We start from the raw sequence: 19306 nt of genomic DNA, 5'->3' as shown, positions 1-19306 counted from the left end.
AGAACTGAGATATCAACGTGTGAGAAAGCCCAAAAAGGCAACCCAGCTCCCTTCAAAACCACGCCGAAAAAACAGTGAGTGATATAGTGAACAGAATAAGGGCTGAGAACGAGATAATTTTCGAGAGGACTGATGGCCAATGAATAATGCATTCATATCTTCCACAAGTTCTTTGTCAAGAATATTTTAACTGCGCGCTTCATATATTTAGCATTTGATTTTACAGTAGATTATGCAGTATTTACATTGGAACCTTTGAACCATTCATGTAACATTCTTTTAGATAACACAAAGTGATTAAATTAATGACTTTAATTAATTTAATGCTGATATTTGGGTGACATGGTTAGTGTAGTGGTTATCACAACGCTATGACAGTGTTAACGACCGGGGTTACAATTCCTTGCTGTCTGTAAGGAATTTGTATGTTCTTCCTGTGTCTGTGTGGGTTTCCTCCGGGTGCTCCAGTTTCATCCCACCCTTCATAAATGGACAGGGATTATAGTTTAATTGGTGTATTTTGTAAGGCACAGGTTCGTGGGCCAGAAGGGCCTGTTACCATGGTGTACGTCTAAATTTATGTCTAAAACTTATGTCTTGCAAATGTTTCTGTTGTACCAATAAGGGCAGCATAGTTAGCGCAACGCTATTACAGCACCAGAGATTGGGACCGGGATTTGAATCCCGGACTGTTTGTAAGGAGTTGATATGTTCTCTCTGTGTCTGTGTGGGTTTCCTCGGGGGCTCCAGTTCCCTCCCACCGTTCGAAACATACCAGAGCTCAAGGTTAATAGGGTGTAAATGGACGGCATGGGCTAGTGGGCTGAAATGGCCTGTTACCATGTTGTATAACTAAATTTAAAAAATTTATATTTAAATCTCAAATTGTCATTCATCAGTTTCAGTTAACCCAATTAATCTTGGTAAATTGGAACTGGAGAAAAGAATTAAAGTTCATGGCAAGAACTGAAGGCAATACATATTGTCTTCTCAATAATTAATTATAAAATATTTCTATTCATCCAACCCTGGGTGTTGAATTTTGGCTGTAATGAGCAGTCAGTAGAGCTGTTGATGGCTTGTGGACATGCTTGTGGAAAGTGACAATATATTCTTAGATAACTTTGCCAGTGTAGATGAGAAACAGGAGGGGCCCAAGATCGTTGAAGTCATTGATCAGCGAGAAGTTATTCCTGATGATTCCCTGGTACCGTTGGTTCGATAAGTTTGAACCAGGTCCCATGTTGTGGATGACAGTGAAGAAGCGCTGGAATAGGATGGTGTGGTCTAAAGCTGCAGGTAGGTTAAAAAATGTATTAAGATTCATCGCTATCACTTTGGTTTCAACACTATAAGGAGTTAAGAAACTTGATTGGAAAGGTTCTAACCTGAAGTTAAGAAAAGATGGACACAGATTTGGAAAAGACCAGCACATTCATGTGCTTTGGAAAGGATTGGGTGTTTGTGATGAAGCAGTTGATCTTTGGTTCTTTGACATCAATATGACCTCCAGGCATCCCAGAACATTGATGTAAGTTAAAGAGGAATATTTGTAGCACAAATTTTCAGACAACCTCTTTTAGGTAAAAATCAAATCATCAAAATATATCTGTTTATTCTATCTTTAGGATAGCATTGCTTTTAGATTATAAATGTCAAGTGTGTTTAAAAAAAATCATTTGTTGCTTCAGGACTTTGCCTGCATTTTAAATAATCAACACCTTCAGGTTGCTTGTGGCTTCAGTCCTGTTAATAGACCGTAATGTTTGCTTATTTCAAGCAGGAATACAACTTAACACAAATGGGTTTCTGGATCAAAACAGACAGAATGTACTTCCACATCACTATTTTTCTCTCATCAGTAGCTTCTTGTTTTCTTGTATGGTATCAGATATAGAAGACCATATCAGTCTGAAATTTAATATAAATGTTGGATCAGTGTCAAATAAGACTTTTCATTAGGTCATTAATGCTGTTGAGCACTAACATCAAATTTCCCAACACTTGTCTTGATCATATGTCAACCCACAATGGTCTCACTGTTTGTTGTCTTGTAATTGTACAGCTGTAGAACTGAGTGCTGAGGACTAGACATTTTCAAACACATTCAGTTAACACTTAAATGAATAACAAATCATTATCAACTTACTGCTCAGAAAAAGAAGGCCCATTTTTTTTCTCACACCAACAGAAATAAATTCCTGGCATTCACTTCGTCGGCCAACTAACTTGTTGCAATCAACTCTTTTTGTTTAAGAAAACAAACATCTGTATTTCTAAATATCTCGCTATTTTTCCCAGGTTAAACATTTTGCAACTCCTCCATTAGTCTACTCATTTAGTCATCATCAACCAACACTGCATCCTAGACACAGCTGCTGTTAAGCGCCCTAATCTCTTACAATTAACATCTCATTGATATTTTTGTGAATTATACATTTCTGATTGTTGCTTAATTACTTAGCTCTTTGTGTAAATTCTGATAGTCAAATTCACAGCATAAATTCATTGATTGAATCAAATAATCAGCTAGTAGAATTTTTAAGGAGAATCTTGGATCTTCTACCAGCTACTGCCTGGTAGGAGAATTGAAGAAGTAGCCAATAAACTGCACGTAGGGCTTTTGCATCTATACACCATGGTAATCACTAATACTCCATTAAATGTATAGGAAGCAATGATGAGAAGTATAAATAAAATTACCAATAGGAAGTGCAGTGATGCAGCCCAATGCCTGAACTGGGAATTGTCTATCCTACTGCTCAACATTTGAATCATTAAAAATGCAATTCAGCATCACTGTGATGGAAACTTACCACAACTTCAAACATGCTGACATTTTAGATTTATTCTTATCTTACTGTTATAAAACTGATTTTATATGGTATATTGCCATTCAGAACTTAAAGAGAAACAGATCATGAAGTAATTATTCTCAATTCTGATTCTTGCTAGTTTATGTAGGGTTTATTATCAATTAATATATCCTGTCTCATTCTTTCATTTAACTAGTCATGCAGCGTTCAAAATTGTTGACTTTGTTTATCACATTTAATATGGTTTCATGTGAGGAAATATATTTCCCATTCTGACCGTTTTATTTTTCTTCACCAGTTCTTTTACAAGATCATAACATACAGTGACATAAGTTGGCCCATTGGCCATCGAGTCTACTCTGCCATTCTAATCATAACCTAAACAAGATGAGAGCCCATGGAATTACAGGAAGGATACTAGCATGGCTAGAGCGTTCGGCTGGTCAGTGGGAAACAGAGAATAGGTAGAAAGGGATTCTATTCTGGTTGGCTACCAGTTACCAGTGGTTTCTCACAGGGGTCGGTGTTAGCTCATTCTAATCATGAGCTCATCCATCTGCCCACGCAGTCCCACTGCCCTGCTTTCTCCCCGTAACCCTTGATGCCATGACTAATCAAATACCGGTCAATCTCTGCCTTAAATACCCCAATGACCTCACTTCCACAGCCACCTGTGGCAACAGGTTTCACAGACTCACAACCCTCTGACTCAGTTTTAAATTGATGCCCTTATCCTGAAATTATGCCCTCTTGTCCTTGAATTCGTACCATAGAAGCATCCTGGCCATATCTGCACTGTCCAGGCCTTTCAGCATTCAAAATGTCTCTATGAGGTCCCTCCCCACTATCCTTCTGTTTTTAATGCTCTTCCTTTTCAAATAGCATGATTCAAGAATATAGCAAAGGTATGTGATAACATGGTGCATATATTTGTGAGAATCAAGATCGATTTTTACTAACCAAGACAAAAGAGTTCTTCAAATGCTGTCTCACAAGCATCATCTACAGTTGAATCATGAGCTCCTTGCTCCTGTGTTCAATGCCCTGACCAATGAAGGCAAGGTTGCCAAATGCTTTCTTCCCCATCCTATGTCACTACCTTTGTGCCCTTCTGTCGCACTGTAATAATGTAATTCAGTGATAAAGGGATTGCCTTTGCACGGTTGCACATTTAATACTTGCTAAAATACTCCTTTGAGAAATATGTAGGCTCTCATAATTACAGATGCAATCTTTGAACGAGCTCACAGGCACACACAGGAGAAATGGTTATATGGTCTTCAGCATGTAATAAAGGTGTCTATGCTGAACTGCTGACTCCAATCAAGCTAACTGTCAAACTCTGGGAGTTCAACAGAACCAGTGAGGGGTGAAGGAATGTGAAAAAAGCAGCCACCAGTTTCTAAAAATATAACGAGCGAGTGGAGGGTCAAGCAACCCAGCCCAGCGTCAAAATAAAGAATCTATGGTTTATTTCTGATTGGATAAACATAATCACTGTCCTCCAATAATAAGTTCTCCTCAAAATCAGTTACAAGCTGACGTTTGTGTGTAGAATCAAACCATCAGGATTGCGTTCAAAACTCAACTTTGTTCTGGTCATCATGAAATATTTAATTTACCACAGTCTTGTTACTACTGGATCAATTTAACAAGGGATTTGACTAATTGTCTGTCATAATGTGCTGGAGTGTTCTCTCAGCCACCTGCTGAACTAAGGCTCTCTGTATCTTGCAGGTGCTTGAGGGGATTCGTGGAAAATATAATACGTTAGTTACTCTGAACAATTGTAAGAGCTCCCTTCCTGGAAGGCATATGCAGAACTATATTTGCCAAAGGTTAAGAAGAGATCTAGATTCTGGGCTGAAAATGTGCACCAAAGCTAGTCAGAGAAGTGAACTTGACAACTAATGCTTAAAGACAAGCTTAAGATATCTTAAATCTTCTGCCTGGATAAAATGTTATCTCTTACTTTCTTCATATGACAAAACTGATTATTGAAAGCATTTTCTGATCAAGTTGGTTTTCACTATTTAAACAATAGAACATCCATCATGTTTTTTAAAAAATTTTCTAATAGAGTTTTTCAAAAGTACTTAGTCTTCACAATGAACACTGCAGAATAAAGCTGATACCTTTTAATGTCCTTGCCTAGTTGCAAGACTACATGATCCATATGTCTCTCTTCCAAAGTACCAAATACTAATTGGCTTCATCACCCAGAGCTAGGGAGTGAAAACCTAGTATCGAACTCCCAGTCAATGTGCCAGGGGAAGTGTTGAGTAAGGGTAAGATGAGTTCCTGCTGCAATGACCAAAATAAACCCCCATTATCTGATCTATATGGAGGATGATCAAAAGCACAACATGCTGGGGAACACCTGATGCAAGTGACAGCGGATGAGTTTGTTTACTTTGTGCATTTTGGTTTGTTTTTCATGCCATGAAAGAAGCTGTAGGATTATAAAAGGTGTTGATAGAATAGCCAGTCAAAATCTTCTTTTCCCATGGTCGGGGTACCAAACGTAAGAGGACATAGTTTTAAAGTGGATTTGAGAAGGATTATTTTACAGAATGATCTATGGCTGGACCTCACTGCCAGGAAAGATGGTGGAGTCAAATGCAATCATGCTGTTTAAGAAACAGTTGGACAGCTGCTTAAATAGGCATTGCATGGAAGGATACAGACTTAGTGTGAACAAGATTAATGTGGGTGGGCTAAACAGTCAGCACAGACATGATACCATTCAACTTTGAGAGAAAATCTATAAACTGAAATTTATAAACTGGCAATCTGAACATTTAATATTTCAGCCTTTGCACTGGTTATGAGAAATAATGGTGTTTTCTTCAAGAAAAGATAGTGTTCAATATTATTTTAAAATTTGTGTTGCCCCTCTGCAGGTACAAATAATGCCTTGCAAAGAGATCAAAGGGTGATTCTGTTCCCAAAGTATTTATGGCCGACCAAATTAAGATATAGTTGCCAATAATTAAATATTTTTCTTTTTGGTTAGGTTTTCCAATCTCACAGGTCCAGCAGCCCGGTGAATCTCAGGTTCTCCAGCCCCAAGGCATTCTCTACCTCCAAAAGAAGAAGAGACACTCTCGTCAGGACCCTTATGCTTATTTTTCTGCAATGAAGGAAGAGTTTCACAAGTACAGACACCAGCCTGAGGATGAAGTGGCTATTCTGGGGAAGGTGGATCATGAAGAACACCAAGGGCAATCAACCCTGCTTAAGTAATCATCATTAGTTTAACAAAATATTCATCAAGATTTGTGAATCAATGTATAGAATGTGTTTCCCTGCTCAGAGAAGTCGAGTATCAACCCCGTGGTAGAAGTTAGCCTTATGGAAACAGCAGTATTATAATGCTATTTTCTTTGCTACCTATGCCACAATTCAAAATATCAGCAATTGCATTCAGATATATATCCCATGAAAGGTCTAATTAAGGATGGCAATATTTTGATTTGCCAACCTACTTAGTTGAATTGCTTGAAGAAATTGCTGTGAAGAAACGTGTAGTTTGTAATAATTTTATGCCAAGAATATGAAAGCACATCTAAATGAGGAACATTGATCTGTCCATCAATGCCATATCCCCTCCAAGATGATGTCATTGTATCGATGTAACAGGTCATATGGCATATATCTTGTGAAATGGTATGTGTGTTTCTCCAGATCTCGCTGCTTTACGATGTCACCGTTTCTGATAGTTACACGTGCTCCATCTCAATCTACCACTTAAGATGGCATCATTCAGGTGCTGAATTTATCATTTGTGTACAGCACATCTAAACAGTGAAGTGATACTTTGCCAAGGAGAAAATTTATAATGCAAGTTTAATGTTGAATGGCTCAAGCCTGCTCTCATTTGTTAATATTTGTCTGGCCCTTCTTTTATTTCTATTGAAAGGCCCTGATATTCATTTTATTTTACTAGTCTCAATTAATTAAACTAATTTTTAAAAAGTCATAATACATAAAAAATGTTAAATGCTGCGTAAGATGGTACTAATTTATTTATTAGGTTTTATGTTTTCTCTTTAGCTTAACATCACAATTTTCACAATTGTATATTCAGTGATTGAGACAAACTGGATTTTAGAGGTGGATAACAACAATGAGTAATTCACCCAAACAATCCTATCATTCTATTAAAGGCAGGTAAACAGGTGGAGGAAATAATTTGTTCACCTTGTTCAAGATCATTTTAAATGTCAAAACACTGACAGAACTGACAATCTTTAAATCTTTCCATGAGTTTTCAATTCCAAGACCTGCATTTAGTAGCAAATTGGTCCATTATGTTTTTATCACTGAAGTTGGTAACCTTAACATATTTGATAGATTGCTTGTTTCCCACGTCAAAGTGGATTAATTAATTCTTTCACCTCCTCCTGTTCTTTACAAAGCCCTGTAATAATTTTGGCTTGATAAAAATGGCAATAAAGCAGGTTCCTAGCCATGAAGTTGAATTCTATCACAGGGACAGGCCAACTTCTTCATCAGGCCAATAACCTATGTAGTTATATATGGAGATCACCATTGGGATTCTTTGTTAGCAAATCTGATTACTTACATTCAAATTTTATTAAATGAGCAAACATCCTGTTTTTATCAGTGGATGTATGTGTGAAAACCACAATCTCATTGTGTGATTGGATTACTTGGGCTTTTAAAAGAATCAAGTGGGTTTTATATAAGGAAATTGAATTAAATTTTCAAAATCAAAATGATCAGTGTGAGCCTCTGAATATTGCAGATTCAAAATGAATTAATAACCAATTGGACATTTCAAAAGTAAGCTTAGCTGATATGAATTAATAAAATGTCAGTGGAATATTTTCTGTCGTATAAAATCTGGCTTTTAATAAAGTAGCAATCAAAATGTACATTTGAAGATTTAGCTGCTTTACTTGTATTTCTTTGAGGACAAATGAATAGAAGAGGGGTTACTGACATGAAATAGTGTTGTAATAGCCAGGATACATTTCCACTCTTTATTAATGTGCAAGACTTGTTAACTGTCATTGACCTATCATGTGGGATAGTCCACCCTAGTAGAGTTCACCCCAGCTGCAGCGTATCCCTCTTTTTTTTTTTGCATTTCAGGTTGCAGTATTCCTTTCTGTCAACAAATGTGCATTCAACCAATTCAATGTAAAATAATTTAGTTGGAATTCTGAAAAAATTCTCAGTAATGGAGATTAAAAATGAAATTCCGTACCTGCAATTTAATGTTATATCAGAACCCTTACGTTGGGCAATAAAGTGCTATTTTGGTGTTCAATATAATATTGCTCTGTTAACAATTTAGTCCAAATCTTGAAAAATCATTTTAAATGAAATATTGCCCTTGTAATCATTGGTAATGAAGCATTGGGTATCCTTGCATAAAGCATAAATGGAAAGCTTAGGAGTTTGTGGAAGTGGCCACTTTGTAAACGGTCTCCCAGAACTCAGTGTCTCAGCTGGGATATCCATTGAATAGCCTACATTGATTGATAAGTACGAGGAATATGACTCCCATCTCTCCATTGGTTCACACTGCCATTGCACTATTAACAGCGCAACCTGAGATTTCCATAACATCAGTGTGTATGGTATGAATGAAATAGTTGATGATGATTGTTTGCTTGAGGGAGCACCCACTCATGATATTCTGCAATATTTTTTATGAACGCATTGAATAATTGTTACTGAGAAACCAGAGATTTCTCTCATAACCTTTAGATGCAATCAGTACATCCCCTGTGTGAAAGTTAAAGGCAAATGTACTTGAATAATGACATCCTTTTCTGTATTTAAATTCTTTTTGGCTTGGTGTGAACACATCTAAAAAAAAATGTTATTCAGAAATGTACTGACGTTATAAATACAAGAGATATATTTATAGTGCTATGTAATTAATGTGACATCTGCCTCAAAAATATTGGATAGGAACATTATCTCTTTGTAACAGTAATCTTTATGTACAGAGACATTTTTACAGATGCTTTATTAATGATGCATGCAGCTTAAAAGTCAAACATACTTTGAAGAAATGTAGAGGAAAATGAAAGTGAAATTACTGTAGCCAGGAAAATGTATAAAAAGATAAACTGTAGGTTATTAAAGTAGTTGTTTCGCAGAGCAATCTGCTGCATGGTAGACCTTTGGAAGTATTTGTTGATGTGAGCCTTAGGGAATGAAGTTTAGGGATATATTTTCAAAGTAACTGGTATTTCCCACGCAACATGCTGCTTGCTTGTTTGCATAAATGGAGGGGTTCTAAAATGTAAGTATTTATTCTCTACACAAACTGAGTAAAATAGTAATAACAAGCATTGATCTCCCCTGGGTTAGATCACCTCTCAACCTTCTAAACTCAGCTTTATGCTAATAATGCCATCCTTGAAGCATTTGACTCATTCTGTGTTGTACCATTTGCAAGGTCATTGTGCCAATCTAATCATAGTCATTACAAATCAATAACTAATTACAGGGAAATTACTTCCTCACACTAGAATATTACAAGTATAGATTTTTAGTCTGTAATAAATAACCTTTCTCTCATAAAGAACAGTGGAAGAATGGTACTCACTCCCCAAAGAGGCTGTAGTTGAATCAATTGAAATGTTCTTTTACCCAGGTTTGTCCTTTACGAACAAAAAATGTGAATAAGGAAAGAATAAACTAAGATAAAAGGGAGTGAGAGAGATGAGTCAATATTTAATTGAAAATCAGTAGGCTAGAGGAACAAGGTTTACCTACCCTGTTCAAATCAGATTCCAGTGGCATTTCCAGTAATTTTTCATCAGTGTGCCATCCAGGTAAAATAAGTTCATCTGATCATGTTCACATCATGACTCTCCAGGCAGCTACAAGGCCACAGAATGCTAGAGCACTGTCTATACATTGGCAGCGCATGACAATGGGCTAAGGTACAAGTCTCACCAACACGATAACATAAAATGAGCCGACAATAAACTTGAGAAATATGAAAAATGGCATTGTAAAATGAGATATTCAAATTGATGTGACTAGTCATGATTTCTATGCATTAAGTGATTCCATCATTGCATTTGCAAACAAAAAGCATTTGACTCAGTAATCAACCACTGCTTCCATCAATTCTGCCTCCAGCTAAATATCTCCCAATTCCTCACATCTCTTCTGTTGTCCTCTTGAACTTTGGTCATTTATTTCAGAACTCCAATATTCCAACAATAAATGGTTCCACACACTTCCTTCCTTTCTGCTCTGCACCATGTGTGCAAATGGCCACTTAGTAAGAAGGGACCAATGCTTTCTCTAAATTCCAAACTTGGATATATAATTTAACTTTAAATTAAAGGGATGGGATTAAGAGAGAATGAAATAAAAGAAAGAATTTTTTTCTTTTTCTAAAATGTTTAACACTAACTGTACTCTTCAGGAATGAAACTCCATGTGCAAAATTAAATTTTCATAGCTGGAGAAGTAAATAGGCAGTAATTATAGTTACATATGAATGCATCACCCGTAACACTTGGTGGGTACAAAGTCTCAATTTCATCACAGACTCTGCCATTAAAGTACTGATAGACAACTTCAACCATAGCTTCTGGATTTTCAATTAGCTGTGTATGTGACAATGCTACATGTTGCTATTTTATTCACTGAAGTCATGCTGTTAGAGTCACTATTATTCTTAATGCAGTTTTTCTTTTGTCTTTTGTAATTAATCTATTAGAATACCCTCACCAGAATCCTTGAGTGCCATGACTATAGTAGTCACTGCAAGTCATTTGAGAAAAGCTTCTAACTTTTATTGATTTATTTAATTGTTTATTTGATTTGTACATTACCGGCATGAACATTATCGATTGCTCATCCCAAATTGTCCTCGAAGAAGTGATGGTGAGTCTACTTTTGAATTTTTTTCAGTCCTTCAAATACTGTCAAGTGTTTTCTCTAGGCCCGCAACATTTCTTCAGAATGTAGTTTAAATTTAAATTAAAGATTTAGACATACAGCACGGTAACAGGCCATTTTGGCCCACAAGTCCATGCTGCCCAATTTACACCCCATTAACCTACACCCCCGGTATGTTTTTGACTGGTGGGAGGAAACTGGAGCCCCAGGAGAAAACCCACCCAGACAAAGTCCTTACAGACTGTAGGGTTTCGAACCCCGGTCCGGTCCCGATCGCTGGCACTGTAAAGGTGTTGCACAAACTGCTCTGCTAACCGTGTCACCCTCACACGAGAGGTTTTTTTAAAAGGAAATAGTTACTTTTAATTTTTCTGTCTCTTTTATTTCACATTCAGGATAGAATTAAAAGGTGATCAGAAAGTAAAATTGCCATTGTGGACATTGTGCCTTTTTTAAAAGTTCTATTAAATGAACATTAGAACTGTCACTTTTATATTTTGATTATCCATCATCATGCATTTTGGAGGCCATTTTGACCATTAGATAGTTTTAAAGACAACATTGCATAGAATATTTTTTATTATAATCATCATGTCACTCTACAGAAAAGAAAGCAATCAAAATATGTTTGTTAGGGTATTTCAAAATTCCTTTTGTTTTACTATGAAATTTCTAAGGTGGTTGAGTGGTCAGTGCTCTTTCCATTTCCTTATTAATAGAATGTAATCCAAGATCGTAAAACTGAAGCGAAGCTTGTGTTGAGCAAAATTTCCCATTACTATTTCCCTCTATTCAGCAATCCTACATGCTTTCCAACTCACCTTTTACATCAATTGAGAATTTTGCCAATATTGATTTAATATCCACATGCCTTTCCATTGCAAGGGCAATCCCTAGCAATATTTTAGGAATGTTCCCACAACAGCACCACGCTGAAACTTCGGAGATGTTGCTTCTCAATGGCAGCTCTAGAAATATTTCATGTACATTCTTCCCAGGCTCGGATTTTCAACTCCTATAAATCTGAAAAGGAAACAGAAGTTAGAAAAGAGTGAAGGAATGACATAGTCACTTCTGTCTCAGCATGACTTTGTAATGCATGAAATGTGTGTTTGACAGAGGATGGGGCATTATCTCATTTTGAGTATCACTTATCAGAAAACATTCAAGGGGGTTAAGTAAATAATATAAAAGCCAGAAATAGCAAATGAAATCTGTAAAAATTTAAGCAGAAAATACAGTGGATACTATAACCATAGGAGTATCCACATAGTACAGAAACAGGTCATCTCAGCCCCTCTAGTCCGTACTAATTTAAATGATCTCCTCTAGTCCCACTTGCCTGCACCCTGCCCATAACGCTCCAATCCCCTTATATCCCCGCACCTATCCAACTTTTTGACCCTGCTGCAACCGCCTCTTCAGGAAGGTCGTTCCACTCAGCCACCACTCTCTGAGTGAAGAAGCTCCCTCTCATGTTACTTCTAAACTTTTGCCCCTAACCCTTAACTCATGACCCCTCATTCCAACCTCACCTACCCAGAAGGGGAAGAGCCTATTCACATCTACTCTATCCCCCTCATAATTTTAAATACCTCTATCAAATCTCCCCTCAACCTTCTACGCTTCAATGAATAAAGATTGGGTCTAATCAATCTTACTTTGATTCTAGATACAGCAATCTCGGCAATATTTTAGTAAATCTTCTCAGCACCCTCTCTACCTTATTGATATCCTTCGTATATTTTGGGGACCAGAAATGCACACAGTATTCCAAATTTGGTCTCAACAATGCCTTGAATAGTCTAAACATCACTTCCCAGCTCCTATATTCTATGCTTTGATTTATAAAAGCCAGCACACCAAAAAGCCCTTTTTACAACTCTATCCACATGAGATTCCACTTTCAAAGAATGATGAGCCATTTTTCCAAGATCCCTCTGTTCCTCTCCATTTCTCAGTCCCCTCCCCTTCGCTGCCTAGGCCCTGTTCTTATTATTCTTCCCAAAATGAAGCACCTCACACTTATCGACATTAAACTCCATCTGCCATCTCTTCTAAGAAGTTCAAATCCTTCTGCAGTCTCTGAAAACCATCTTCACTATCCACAACCCACCCTCCCCCATTTTTATATCATCCGCATATCTACTCACCCAATTTACCACTCCATCGTCCAAATCATTAATGTAAATGACAATAAGGGACCCAACACCGATCCCTGAGGCACACCACTCATCACTAGTATCCATCCTGACAGACAGTTATCCAACATGACTCTCTGGCATCTACCCTCTAGCCACCGTTGAACCCATTTGACTACCTCAACTCTAATACCTAGGACCTGAAACTTCCTTACCAACCTTCCATGTGGAATCTTATCGAAAGCCTTACTGAAATCCATATAGACTACATCTCCTGCTCTACTCTCATCAACCTTCCTAGTCACCTCCTCAAAAAATTCAACAAGATTTGTCAAGCATGACCTTCCCCTCACAAACCCATGTTGGATGTCCCTGATCAGTCCCTGCCTCTCTAGATACTTATACATATTATCTCTAAAAATACTCTCCATTAGTATACCGACCACCGATGTCAAACAAACTGACCTATAATTGCTGGGCCTGCGCCACCAGCGCTTTTTAAACAGAGGAACCATGTTTGCGATACACCAATCCTGCGGCACCATGCCCCCTCTAGTGACTTTTGAAAAATCACTGTCAAAGCCTCTACTATTTCCTCTCTGACTTCTCTCAAGGTCCTGGGGAAAATCCCATCGGGACCTGGAGACATATCCACCTTTATATGCCTCAAAAGTTCCAATACCCCCTCTTTCCTAATCCCGACGTTTTCCATAATCACCCCTTTTGCTTCTCTTATCCTACACAATTCCACATCTTTTTCTCTATTGAGTACCAAAGAGAAGATCTTGTTCAATATCTCCCCCATCTCATTCGGCTCCGTACACAGTTGTCCACTCTGATTCTCTAAGGAACCAATTTTATCCTTCACTCTCCTTTTGCTGTTTACATATTTGTAAAAACCTTTCAGATTTGCTTTCACCCTGTTCACTATAGCCACCTCATAATTTCTTCTCGCTTTCCTAATTTATTTCTTAAGCTTCTTTCTACAGCCTTTGTATTTTCCAAGCATCTCATTTATACATTCTTTCTTTTATTTAATGTAGACCTCCTTTTTAATTTAAACCAACTTTCTAATCTCCATTGAAAGCCATGGCTCTCTCAAACTTTTGGCTTTGCCTTTTATCTTAACAGGAACATAAAGATTCTGCACCCTCAAAATCTCACCTTTAAATGCCCTCCAATTCTCCTCTACCTCCTTCCCATAAAATAAATGAACCCAAACCACTCCTTGTAAATCCCTTCTCATTTCTTCAAATCTGGCTTTCCCCTATGCAAAAACCTTAATCATTGGACCTTTCCATAATTATATTGAAACTAATGGTACTGTGATCACTGGATCCAAAGTGCTCCCCAACACACACCTCAGTCACCTGCCCCATCTCATTCCCCAACAGTAGATTCCACACTACCCCTTCTCTAGTGGGTACCTCAATGTATTGCTGCAAAAAACTATCTGCACACATTTTACAAATTCTAATCCATCCAGCCCCTTCACAGAATGTGTTTCCCAATCTATATTAGGAAAATTAAAATCCCCCACTAACACAACCCTGTGATTATTACTAATCTCTGCTATTTCTTTACACATTTGCTCCTCTATTTCTCTCTCCCCACTAGTGGTCTATAATACATCCCTGCAATTGTAATCTCTCCTTTTCCATTTTTTAATTCCACCCATATCACCTCCTTTGACAAGCCCTCCTATCTATCTTGCATCAGCACCGCAGTAATATTTTCCCTGACAAGCTATGCCACACCTACCCCTCTTACCCCTCCAATTCTATCACACCTAAAGCAGCGAAATCCCAGAATATTTAGCTGCCAGTCACAACAGTGTCTATCCACACCTTCAGCTCATCCACCTTCCTTACAATACTAGAATTAAAGTAAAAGCGTTTCAGAGATTTCCAACATATTTCCCTCTGACCCTATCTTTACAGTAAAATCTATTATTTATTACCATCACCCCTCCTCCATCACTGCATCGATCTTTTACCTTCTCGACCACCTGTTTTTCCACCCCCAACACGAGTTTTTCAAGGTTTTATTTCTTCAATGAAATGGTAGAGAAGCTGACCAGGATCATGGTGACTGTTCCCATCCCAACTTATTTTTTTTTTAAAAGGAGAGCATTGTAAATGTAACATGTAGATAACAGACACAGAACCATGTTCTCAACAGCCAGGCTGTCTGTGGGGGGGAAGCATCATCACACCACAAGTGACTCAAACATTAATTATTCATATTAGAAAGGAAAATGTTAGTTGTGTTCCATTTTATTTCAGAAATGTAATTTTTTTTAGTTTGTTCTGCATTGAATCATAGTCTTTTCCAAGTAGTCATTTATTATCTTGCAAATTATTCTCCGTGGCATCCTATAGATAGACCCCTGCATCTTGAGACCAAAAATGTTGGACTCTAAAATTTGGTGGTCATGAAGCTTTCTTTTATTTTCTAAGGAATAAAATTTAAGGAGAATGTAGAAGGCAATAATATTCCAATGAAAAAGTGTCTAGGAAATAAAAATATGAATAGACAAGCTTAATCAGTACACTGCTTTTCCAACAATTTTCTCTTCCCAAGTTTTGTTTGAGCAACTAATTGTATGCCCAGCATTTTTTTTTCTTAGTCTTTAATACAATTGTAGTCCCCAGAGACATTTTTCTGTTTTGTTTCATAGGTTATTTTAATAGACTCAGAAATCTGCCAGCTCCTTTTCTTTACCTTTAACCTGTGGAATTTCAGTATGCATCTTGAGATGATTAAAAGAGGCACAAGGGGAAGAAAAAAAGCATTAATATCCTCAGTCCAATTCTTGGTGGATACATTCACAGTTAATTTTGCATTTGTAATCCCAGAGCACTTCAGCGTGTGGGGCAATCCCTTCAAGTAACTTCAGCTGTGATTTTTGGCTCAAGCATTCACTCTCCTCCTTACCTGCTGGTCCATAGATGGACAATGTTTTCATTCTTTGGCTCCACATTCAATGAACCTGCATTCACAGTTGTCCATCCTTCACACAAAATTCATCAAAATGATGTATTTAGGGAGTAGATTTAACCCATCCTACAGCAGCAGAAAACTCACAAGATCCTGTTCTATCGGAAGTAGTCAAATGCTCTTCGTGTATATGACGGAAGTACAACTCTAACCTGTGTCAGCAACCTAATTAATTTATCATGCCAAAAACAATAAACATTAGCAAGGTTATGAATGCAGTGTCAAATCACATACAAGAAGCATATAAAAAGGCATTGAATGAAAAGATATAGAAGATAGTTTTAAAACCTATATACCTTTTTATCTCCACCAATAACCAAAGTCTGATTGATGAAAAGAATCTGCACATGTGCAGTTCTTAGTGCCAGGCAGGTTTCTTTTTACCAGACGTTAATAGGAGGGTACTTGGATTCCAGTTTAGTGAGTTTAATTGTATTTATCATGTACTTATTTCTAACTCTTAGTAAGGACAAGTGCTATGAAGTTTCTGCATTGCGTTGACCTGATCAAGCAGCACCTTCCTAATTGCTGCATCTCGTTCTGCTTGAGAATTACTAGACTCCTCTCTCTGATTCCATTTGTGTAACCACAAATAAAATAGTTTAATTGTTTGTCCTACCATCATTAAAATTTAAAAAAAAACACATTAAGTCCCACATTTTACTTAGATTTTTCCATGTCTCTAGTTTATAATTTTTGCCAGTATTGTAATCTGTGCCACTGGTAACTTGGTAAATTAGACAGGCCATGACAACGAGCCTGTTGGTATCCATTGGCTTCATTTATAATATATAGCAAGTAAAGTGAAGCTACTTTTCCATTTATAAATGTAGGTGTTTAATTAAATATTTTTTTCAGGTAGTTGTTACAAGGAGAACCAACGTCTCTGCTTTCGAATTATGAAGGAACTGAACCAGTGATGTGCACATTGTGCCTCCACTGTTATCAATAAATGACCATCCCCATTCAGGGCTTTTTTCTTAAGGAAGATAAACTTCAGAAAAGATGCTCACCACTTGCTGCTTTCCTTTAGATATGAGAAGCAACTTTGTGTTTACAACTATGTCAGGAGTAATTGGTGAGGATGGTGAAGTAGTGTTTATAGGATGGGTACAAATGATAGGAATTCTTCTTTGTTGTCTTTTAAGAGAGGTAAAGAACCAGTTGGATGTAAATAAGTTTCCTTTGCTGAACATTGACAATCTAATGGCATATACCTCACAATGGGATCACTGTAATCTTACTGTTCTAATCACTTTTAAAGAAAAATAATTCTGGTCTTGCTAGTCATAGAGTCCCATAACATGGAAACAAGCCCTTCAGCCCAAACTGCCCACACCAACCAAAATGTCCCACCCATACTGGTCCCACCTACCTGAATTTGGTCCATATCCCTCTAGACCAATCTTATCTATGTACCTATCCAATTTTTTTTTTCCTTAAAACTTGCAGTAGGACCTTCCTCAACGACCTCCTCTGGCAGCCTGTTCCATACACCCACCGCTCTCTGTGTAAAACTTTATCCCTCAGGATCCTGTTAAATCTCTCCCTCCTAAACTTGAACCCATGTCTTCTGGTTACCAATCCCCGTATTCTGGGCTAAATACTTCCATTGTATTCTTGATTATAAATCTTGCTTTGTAGGTGTATGAGGGTCGATTTATTTAATCTGGTCTCTCCTCCCATATACCTCTTCTGATGAAGTTTGTTCAGCAGACTGGCTCATTGGTAGAGCTGGAACCTCAAACTGTATGCACCTCTTCTTCACCTGAGACTGGACAGATACCACTGGGGACTGATTTAAATGTGAGGTATCGCACCAATGCCCACTTAAATCCACTTCTAGTCAGAATGTATAATAGATTTCTCAAGTGGCTGAGTGATTTCTCTCTTCTTTCATCTCCATGCCATGAATGTGACCAGTTTTACTGCCCTTCCTCATCCATTGCCAACATGGCTGAGATTATTGACTGCTTAGCTCAGACCAAAGGTTAAACTTTGGTCTGAATAGTTTATAGCCTGCACTCGTCAACCATAAATGGTGTGATATAACATATCTAGATCACTCTGTAAAGTCATTGCTTTAAAGTCATCTCATAAAGATCAAAAACAAATCACTATAAAATAGTGGTGAAAATGTAAAGATATTCTATTTGCAACTTAAATTCATTTCCATAGCAGTTATCATTGATGCCTATGAAACATTACATAAAATGTTTTAATACTGGGTTTAAATATGCATAAATGATTAAATATTTAAACTGAAGTTAATTTACTAATTAACCTATCTAGTGCTTTTGACATTCAAATAAGACTGAAAAAAAAATTAATGTCACCTTTTCTGAGTCATTAAAGCTGTATTTCATTATTTTTTTACAAAACCAATGGAATTTTATAAGTATTTTAGAAAAATCTACACTTTCTTTTGAATAACCTGGGATCCTTTTTATCAGTTTGTAAGGCCTTAGCTCAAAAATTGTTTCACATCAAATTGCAATTACCCACTGTGCAAATTTTCGACTATTTGTTCGGAGTACATGGTGAAGGGAGTCTTTTGCATATTGACTGCACAGCTGAGTCTGCTAATGTTTTGAAGAAGAGATAGTCATGTATTTTTGCAATGCAACAAACAGAACTCAAGTATCTGAATTTCATTAAAGATTTGTTGGTATTAAATCAATGTGAAGTCCTGATTTGAATAGTTTGAGGGCTTTTTAAAACCGAACGGTTAAAGAATAAATATGCCACTAGTCACTGACTCCAACCTTTTTATTATAAACATAATGGCAATAGTTATCATAAATGGGATAGATTTTACAGTGCGTTATTTCAAGTTTTGTGCCATTTCTGAGGAATTTGTATAGTTGGTATATTTATTCTTTGGAATTAAAGGAGATAATTTTGGTGAAAAACAATAGCTATAGACTTTGGAAATGTCAAGACTCAGCCTATATGATGCCAAGAACATCCAGTAAAATATGATGTGATTTAAATGAATATAATTATTGTTTGGAAATGTTTTTAATGAGTGTTTTAAAAAGCTGGTATAAAGATTACTGTATAATTTTTGCAAAAAAATTATTTTTTATTTGAAATTTTACTTGGTGTTTTAATGCCTTTGTGTTTTGAGACACAGTCTGCATAAACCAGAAAAGTGTGTGCTGTCTTTTTAATGTAATTGTGGAGTTAATTTTAATACAAGTGATATTCAATGTTATAATTGTCTCTTTCAAATAACAACCAATATTTCAGAACCAGCTGTTGAGTTACTGAAGGTTTTGCATATTGATAAAAAATATATCTTTGTTTATAATAATACTATTGAAACTATATAGAACACATCTTACAGTATGTTTTTGGAATAAAAGATTAAGGTGGTTCTTGGGATAATGTAAACATTAATGCTCATTTTTGCGCCAGCAATAATGACCCTGTTTCGAGACT

The 19306-nt window shown here is 36.8% G+C and overlaps 1 long non-coding RNA gene across 2 annotated transcripts; it reads right to left on the bottom strand.

The window, feature by feature from the left end:
* Positions 1-1633: 1633 nt before the first annotated feature.
* LOC138741074 (uncharacterized) lies at positions 1634-17040 on the bottom strand. 2 transcript variants are annotated; one of them, XR_011343312.1, is made up of 4 exons: positions 16876-17040; positions 15800-16027; positions 11543-11744; positions 1634-1911 (listed from the first exon to the last, which is right to left on the bottom strand). It is a non-coding gene; the product is annotated as an uncharacterized lncRNA (long non-coding RNA). The 2 variants fall into 2 exon arrangements; XR_011343311.1 differs by lacking the exon at positions 1634-1911 and having other exon boundaries at positions 11319-11744.
* Between the last annotated feature and the right edge of the window lie 2266 nt (positions 17041-19306).

This window comes from Narcine bancroftii, chromosome 8 (genome assembly GCF_036971445.1).
Source record: "Narcine bancroftii isolate sNarBan1 chromosome 8, sNarBan1.hap1, whole genome shotgun sequence".
Classification (NCBI taxonomy): Eukaryota; Metazoa; Chordata; class Chondrichthyes; order Torpediniformes; family Narcinidae; genus Narcine; species Narcine bancroftii.
Note: the sequence above shows the minus strand (reverse complement) of the source record. Positions and strands in the feature narration are given on the sequence as shown.